Raw genomic sequence first — 7,951 nt, forward strand, 5'->3', positions numbered from 1 at the left:
TTTCAATTGTATATCACACATAGGCCTATTAATAAGATTATTATTATTATAATACTATTGGCTCTTCATTTTGATTAATGGTGATGTGGTGATGATAAATTTTAAGCTACTAAAATTGTCATTTCTGGCCACCTAGAGGTACTATTTCTTCAAATTTTAGCACCTCAGCCCCAACCTTACCAAATGTCCCCCTCCACCTTTCAAAATAGATCTGCACCCTTCCCTGAGTATGTTTAAACTCCGTTGAGTCGGCACCTGCTGACTCAGAGTATGGCTTGGTGACTGCTAGGCGAGGGTGCATAAATTTGTTTTTAGAATGTGATCAGTTTTTCATGCCCATTTTTCATGATTATGACTACAGTATTTTGGATGAAGAATGTATTGAGCAGTGGCAGATTCAAGGACCCCCACCCCTCATTTTTTGTAAATGGAAAAAAAAAAAAAGATTATATTCAAATTTAACTCGGAAAGTGTACCGGCCATCTAGAGGTGCCTTAATCATAAATTTTCTTACCTCAGCCCCAACCATGGTGGGGCTCATGTGGGTGGTTCCTCATTCTGTGAAATCCCTCCCTGGGTCACATCTCTTTCGAATTTCTGGATCTGTACAGTTATTATAATTATTTTTAGTGTTACTAATATTTATGATGTTTCTATTGCAATTTTTCACTTTATCCTCTCAAAACAGTCCTAAAAACGTTCAGAGTGCGATGTCCCTTAGACCCCAGCCGTAGGGAGGGGATACCCCACCCCTACTCGGATCTAGGTACCTCGCATAATGGCTCCCACCCTTTCAAAATCCTGGCTACGTCACTGCCTAAGACAACAGACTAAAAGGAGCATTGTGGCCAAGTTTGATGAATTTCTGATAAAAACTATGGGCTGTACGCTGTTCATAACAAATATACCGACAGACAAATAAATAACTAACTGAAGGACCAGGCAAAGGCATAACCTCTTATTTTATAGTGGACATACTCGATAATCAAATACTGTAAACATACTAAGCATTCAGATCGAAACAGTGCATTCGTCTGGCAGAAAGGAATTAACCGGTCAGCCCAGGCATATACAGGCAGGTACTTTCTAATTTTTTTTCGAGTTCACTGGGACTTCATGTTCTCAAGAAAGCAATTAAAGTAGGCCCAAAAAAAAACAAAAATATTCATTATTGAGGACTTTCCTGCTGCAGAACGAAATGTGAAGTTAAATGTGAAATGACAAAGGCCTACAACTAAGGGGAAAACGTTGTATTCAGGAATGGCTACCTGTTAATTAACGGTAATTTACATTCTTGAATACATGTGCCTATGAGCCTAGGTTGTTTATCAATTATCATTGTTGGATGAAATCATTATTTTTGATCAACAGTTTATATACAGCTTATATTAACCATAATGTTCTATTTGTTATTACAAAAAATATTTCATTCATGGTGATTTTATTTTTCGATCTTCACTTGGCAGAGTAGGCAAAATCATTATTTAGAATATGGTCCGATTTATTAGCACACAAATTAAATTTAGTTGTTATCTTAGTGTCTTTCTATTATTATCGACTGTAACTCTTAATTAGAAAAAATAAATTCACCATGTCTTGTTTTAATTGTATGTATTTTCTTCCCGTAGTGTGTTGGTTGGCATGTTTCCTTTTCTTTTATCACATATCTCTTAATGTAAAAGAGTGAAAAACCACTCAAACCAGAGTAAAATGCCACTCTTTCAAAGAGTTAACTGAGGGACAACTCCTTTTGAAGTGAAAAAAGAATGGTCATCACATCACTCTGCAAAGAGTGAAACACACTCTTTCAAAAGAGTAAAAATTGTACCACTCGTTTAAAAGGAGTGAAAATAATTCACTCACTTTAGAGTGAAACCAACTACTCTTTTTTCAAGAGTGGTGTTTTTAATATTGTGTACAACCAAACAAATGAAACTGACACAGAGTATAATCATTAACTTTGTTTTATTTCAAAAATGGAATAAACAGAACGTCCTTCGAAAAAAGTGATACAAGCCTTCATTGGTTTTATATTTCAAACTTCAGTCATTCATATTCAGGAATCCTGAACATGAACGAATAAAGTTTGAAATAGATTCAAATTTTTCTTTTTGGAGTTTTTCATACTGTCTTACTTCAAAGAACATTGAACATTATGAACTTCTTTCGGTAACAGTTAAAGCGCAATCCACACCATTAAATTTGATGTGACAAATTTGTGTGAATTGCCCAAATATGGGTATATGCTTAAAAATGGATGTCATATGACATAACCCTATTCATCATCAGTTTCACGCCTGAGCTTTGAATACAGCTCTCTGACTGTCGGTTTAATATTTGTCATCATTTCATACACAAAACCCTCAAAGTAATTGTAAAATGTGATGAGTGACTTGGCAAACTGCACATTGAATATGTAGTGAACCTTGAATAGACGACCAAAAGCCTCAACCAATGTCTTTCCACCAGGTATTGATGTCGCGTCCACGATTAAGAAGAACTCTGTGGGATCGTCATAATCACCTATGGCAAGAAGGAAAGGCTGAGCGTACACTTCGTCTTTCTTTGATGCAAATACATCAACATCTGTCCCAGCCTGAAGAGATAAAATAAAGAGTGATACAATATTAATTTCACCACACTCAAAATACAGGGACACTATTCACCAAATATCAGCCGAAGACGAAAGGATATCTATTATTTTACTCACTTCACTGACAGCCACAAAATGAATCCATTTATATTGCCATATCTATAAATGGAAAGTAGCTTTATTTTGCTGACTTTTATTTTTCCTCACCAGCCTCCCCATCTCCACTTTCCATTCCCCTCTTCACTTTTACACAGATTGGTTTAAATGCAAATTGAGGGTTATTGGTTAATATTATAGGGGCTAAAAGTGATCTTTGAAAAAGGGTGAAACAATCTGCAAGTTGATGAATTAATAATTACTATATTTTCTTTTACCTATTTATGCAATTTCCAGCCATAACATTAATACAAAATATTAAATTCAAAACACCTGTAAAATTAGTGGTGGATCTAGGAATTTGAAATAGCGGGGATCCAGGGAGAATATTTCACAGATGAATAGTACAACATTTTATGTCTATGGCAACTACAGATGACTGGAATTAGCACTCACATATATCAAAATTATATTTGAATGTAATTTTCTTTATTTCCCCCATTATATTTTTTTAAATTATTTTGAATTCTCTGCAAATTCAGTCTACCATACACAATATCAAGAATTTTCATTATACTGTACAAGCAAATTAAAGGGACTAAACAAAAATCACATTACATTTAATTACGTGGGGATTTTCAAGTTCTGTAAGGAATTTATGAAAAATAGAAAAGATTGAGCAATTACTCACTGGCTTGTGTTGCACAATGAAAGTAAAAGCTTCATAGCCTTTGGTCTTCCTAACTCTTGATGAGGCTGTTGGCAATTTCTGTAGAAGAAGTTTTAATTCATCCAGCTCATCTGCAAAGTAAAACATGTTTCTATTTAAGAAAAAGTAGCCACCATCTTCCCTATTAAACGGTACCAAGAGTGGTGTAAATTATTCTATGTACTCTTGAATTAGATGATCTTTGAATCGGATATTTGTAATATTTCAGATCTTTAATGTTCAAAAAATGCATTGCTATCTTAGCTTAATTTAAATCTGCAGATGATGTATGATGTCATCGCGTCTAGAAACAGGATGTCTCGGTAGGTCTACAAGTACGTAATAGCGCAACTAATAATTACTTATTGCAATGTATGCATTAACATAAAATATAACAATATGTAACCATGGCTTCTGATGACTTACTGTGTTTCTTCTACTGTAGTTGCACAAACTTTGGGTAATAGTAGGGCTTCCATTTTGTTAGCATGTTTGATCCAAATCCTGGATGCATCATGTCAAATTCCAAGTTAATCTGAAACATTTAAATTAATTCAAATTTCAAAATAACTTTATTGCAATCAAAGTAAACAGTGATTGTTGAGGATAGATTTATGCGATAATAATTTGTGTCTGCCAATTACGATATATCAAATCTTTCATTAAACATTTTTAAGAAACATTTGCCTAAATTTTCTCAGCCTATATTACTGTAATTGTGCCTACCATTTTATTTTGAAACTGAATTGAAGACTTTAAAAGATCTTTATAAGGCCTATGCATAAACCTAGTGAATGGTTTTTCTCCATTTTTCCATTTTTTTATCTTTTATGACAAAGACTCCCCATCAAAATTCCTACATACTATATATACACTCACCAGCTCTTGCATGTCCCGGAACCTGGGCACTTCTTCAAGAATGCCAGTGATGCAGTTTTCCTGCATTTGTTTTCTCCTACACTGGAAAGATTTCCTCAGACAATTCTTTAGTTGGGTACTGTTTTCACTGGTAGGTGGCAAGTACTTGAGCCACTCCATCTGAAAAAAGAACATATTTATTTATTTTTTTCTTTCAATTGTTATCAAACATTATTTTATTACTCTTAGAAAAAATTATATTGATAGGCGGATATAATGAATTATGGATTTTACGTCACAGGGTAAATTAGGCGAGGAGTGGCTGAACCAGTTTGTAGGCTTTGGGGATTTGACTTATAGCTCCTCCCCCCCCCCCCCCCAAGGTAAATTTTTATCATTTTCCAAAGTTCTTGATCGATAGATTTCAAATTTAGTTTTACTTTGTAAAGTACTAATTTGTGCTGATGCTGATTTGAAGATACGTTTTTTTTATTCTGGCTGTTAACTAAGTATTTTAATCTTTTTTTCAAAATTATTCATAAAAATTAATTATAAAAATTGATTAAAATAATTTCTTTAAATTTTAAATTATAAACAGCTTATATAGGAAAAATTGTTATCCTTCAATTGTTATCAAACATTATTTTATTACTCTTAGAAAAAATGATATTTAATTATATTTCTGTCACTAAAATAAATGAAATTTTTTCTTCTGAAACTTGTAGTGTAAGGTTAAACTGCTTATTCAATCGATTTTAGAGTCTATTAAAATACATTTTTCTCACTGACGCTTGTTGTGGTTTTTCTCTCCAACAGGGGAAAAGCTGTAGGCTAGACCTCCACTACAGTGTGACCACTGCTTGGGTATTTACCCAAGATCTTGGGTATTTTGACTTGGTCTTGGGTTCTTGGGTATTCCGTTGAAATCCTTGGTTATTTTATTTTTACTAAGAAAATTAAATATTTTTGTCACAGAGGAAGAATTAAGAAGTAACAAAGTATATGTCAGTCCATTCAAGTAAGCAAAACTCAACGAAGTGCACATAACATTGGTAATTGACTGTTAATTGCTATAAGCATGGGTTCAGAATTGTTTATTTGTGATTTGCGTTGCCATTGATCTTACTTAATTAATGCATTACATAATAAAACTTGATCACTGATCTACTGATAACACTGGCCGACTGAGAGCGTATTTTTCTATCTGTATTATCACCTCATGAATATTAATTTTAATAATTAACACAAACAATTACAATAAAAAATGGTTTATAAATTGAACTAAAAGGGAAACTATACATGCGAAAAAACACGTTTTTTTCAAATTTTAATGCATTTTCAGGAAGCTTGGGTAATTTAGGGAAATTTTTGCTGAATCTTGAGTAATTTCGACCCAGTCATTGGGTATATCAAAAATTGTGAGTGGTCACGCTGCTTCACTAACCTAACAGCACTACCGCTAGTTAGATCATATGAGATGTGTATAAGAGACAGATTCCAAGTTAATCTGAATATAATGATTAATTTAATATAATTATACTGTTTGCTAAATGCATAATTCGTGTCGTTCTAAGTCTGATTTATCATATTTTTAATATTCCCATAGGACTACCGCAGTTTGGACCCTCTCCTACCTAGCCTAGCCCAGGCCGCCTAGGCTAGGCTACAAAAATACTAATACAACATACTATTACTAGGCCTAGGCTGGCCCTATAGCCTAGGCCTACTCCTGGGGCCTAGGCTAGGTCTAGGCTGTGGTAGTACACAATTACAAAAAAGCGAAATATATCTTAGGCCTTGTTCTCAGACACAAAACCCACCCTAAATTGCATGGTCGTACTTAGTATAACGAGGGCATTTTTAAATGTTGAAATTAAAATTTAACCGTCTGCAATAATCAAGAGACAGTCGGCGAGTGGACCAGGAAATCTGTCGATCCCGCTATCAAATTACCAATAATAAAAGTACAGTTCAATACTTAACGTGTTCTACATGTTATTTTAGAAAGTAATTACCTTCAAAAATACTGAAAACTTGATTTTCATCACCGAAGATTTGACGCAAAAACTGCTTCACTGCCTCATGTACACGTCGCACTTGCAGCAGTGTTGTCGTCGCGACTGGTGGAAAGTTGTTCTTTGGAACCGGAAAAATCTGGAAAATGCTTGTATTTGATTGGCTGCCTTGTTTCAAACTCATATCCCCCGATTGTCAAGAGCGGAAATAATATAGGACCACTCTATGAAGTAGTGAACCGTTTGATCCTGAATGATTGTGACATTCGCTCAAATGGGAGTGGATTGTCACTCTTCCTAGAGCGAAAATTAGTTCACTCTGAGTGTGGAGTGTAACTTTCACTCTTTTACATTAAGAGAGGTACATAAGTCAAGTGAATTCAGAACCATGTTACATTTCAACCATGTAGGGGCCAACTTTTGTTTGTGTTTTGATAAAAGTTTAAAAAGAAAAATTTTTAAAAATATAATATGAAAAATAAAAAATATAATTGTGTTAAAAAATGTATATATAGATAAACCGGGAGCAGGCTGGCCTACATACACTTCTACCATGGAGGTATAAAATATTTTTATACCTCCATGCTTCTACATACGATGCGTGTGCCAAAACACACTGAATGAACTGCGGCGCGCCGGCGCTAACTGTGTAGCAGAAAAATGTACCCTGTGTGTTTACATCATGGACATGGTATTATGACTGCAATTATTTTGCATTCATGTTGAAAGTAATGTTTCGATATTTTTTCATTGCTCATATATATTTAACTATTATTTAACTATACTTACGGTTCTTCCTGTGTCATTATTTTATGCTTACTAAATAAATCAGTATGATATAATGATTTAAATGAAGCACTTGTGGAGTAAACTAAAAGATAGAGGACATTAGTTGATAATAATTTACCTCAGATACACTGTTACCATTGCTATATTGACTACTTTTTTCTTATTATGTTGTAAAATTTTTATTTCATGTATGTTGTATACATCTAACGATACCTATAAATGTTTCCTTTTGAGACATTTCTTGAAAATGACACAGATAGTGGCGGATTGCATGTGCCTAATTAGGCCATGACCTTGGTTTTTGTCACAACATTCTTTTATAGTGTTTTTAATAAGGAATGATTTTATATATAGCAATATATATATATATATATATATATATATATATATATATATATATATATATATATATATATATATATATACATTTTATCATTTTATTTATATATACAGTATTAGGAAAACTAAAAATTGAATGTACGCTGAAGACGACATTAAAACAAAAGTTTTAAGTTTTAAAATGTAATTATTAACTTTAGCAGTCGATCTGAATGCATATAAATTAATGATGTCCCTATAGTATAATAATGATTACTGACAAAATAGAATAATATGATGAATATTTCCCACTTTCGCATTATTTTAACGAAGCCCTGTACTTCATGTGTATCAGTGGGTGCCACGCTTTCCTTTTCCAATCGTTGTTATTGTCAAAAATTATTATGTTTGACTTTTTTGACATGTGAACAAATTGAATGTTGACATTTACAATGAAAAAGGGTAGACAGGTCTGCATCAAGGCCTACAAGCCCTGAAAGAAAGCCCAGCCTAGCCCGAACTTCCCGAACTTTAGAGCTCTACAATTTGGATTTTTTTTTTTTTTTTTTTTTT

The 7,951-nt window shown here is 33.4% G+C and overlaps 1 long non-coding RNA gene across 1 annotated transcript; it reads right to left on the reverse strand.

Annotated features, from left to right (window-relative positions):
* Positions 1-731: 731 nt before the first annotated feature.
* On the reverse strand, positions 732-7,414 carry LOC117117370. Its single transcript, XR_004446894.1, has 5 exons — positions 6,272-7,414; positions 4,278-4,436; positions 3,825-3,933; positions 3,381-3,490; positions 732-2,596 (listed from the first exon to the last, which is right to left on the reverse strand). It is a non-coding gene; the product is annotated as an uncharacterized LOC117117370 (long non-coding RNA).
* Between the last annotated feature and the right edge of the window lie 537 nt (positions 7,415-7,951).

Source organism: Anneissia japonica, unplaced genomic scaffold (genome assembly GCF_011630105.1).
Source record: "Anneissia japonica isolate Jap-2015-1 unplaced genomic scaffold, ASM1163010v1 scaffold288182_len93402_cov192, whole genome shotgun sequence".
Classification (NCBI taxonomy): Eukaryota; Metazoa; Echinodermata; class Crinoidea; order Comatulida; family Comatulidae; genus Anneissia; species Anneissia japonica.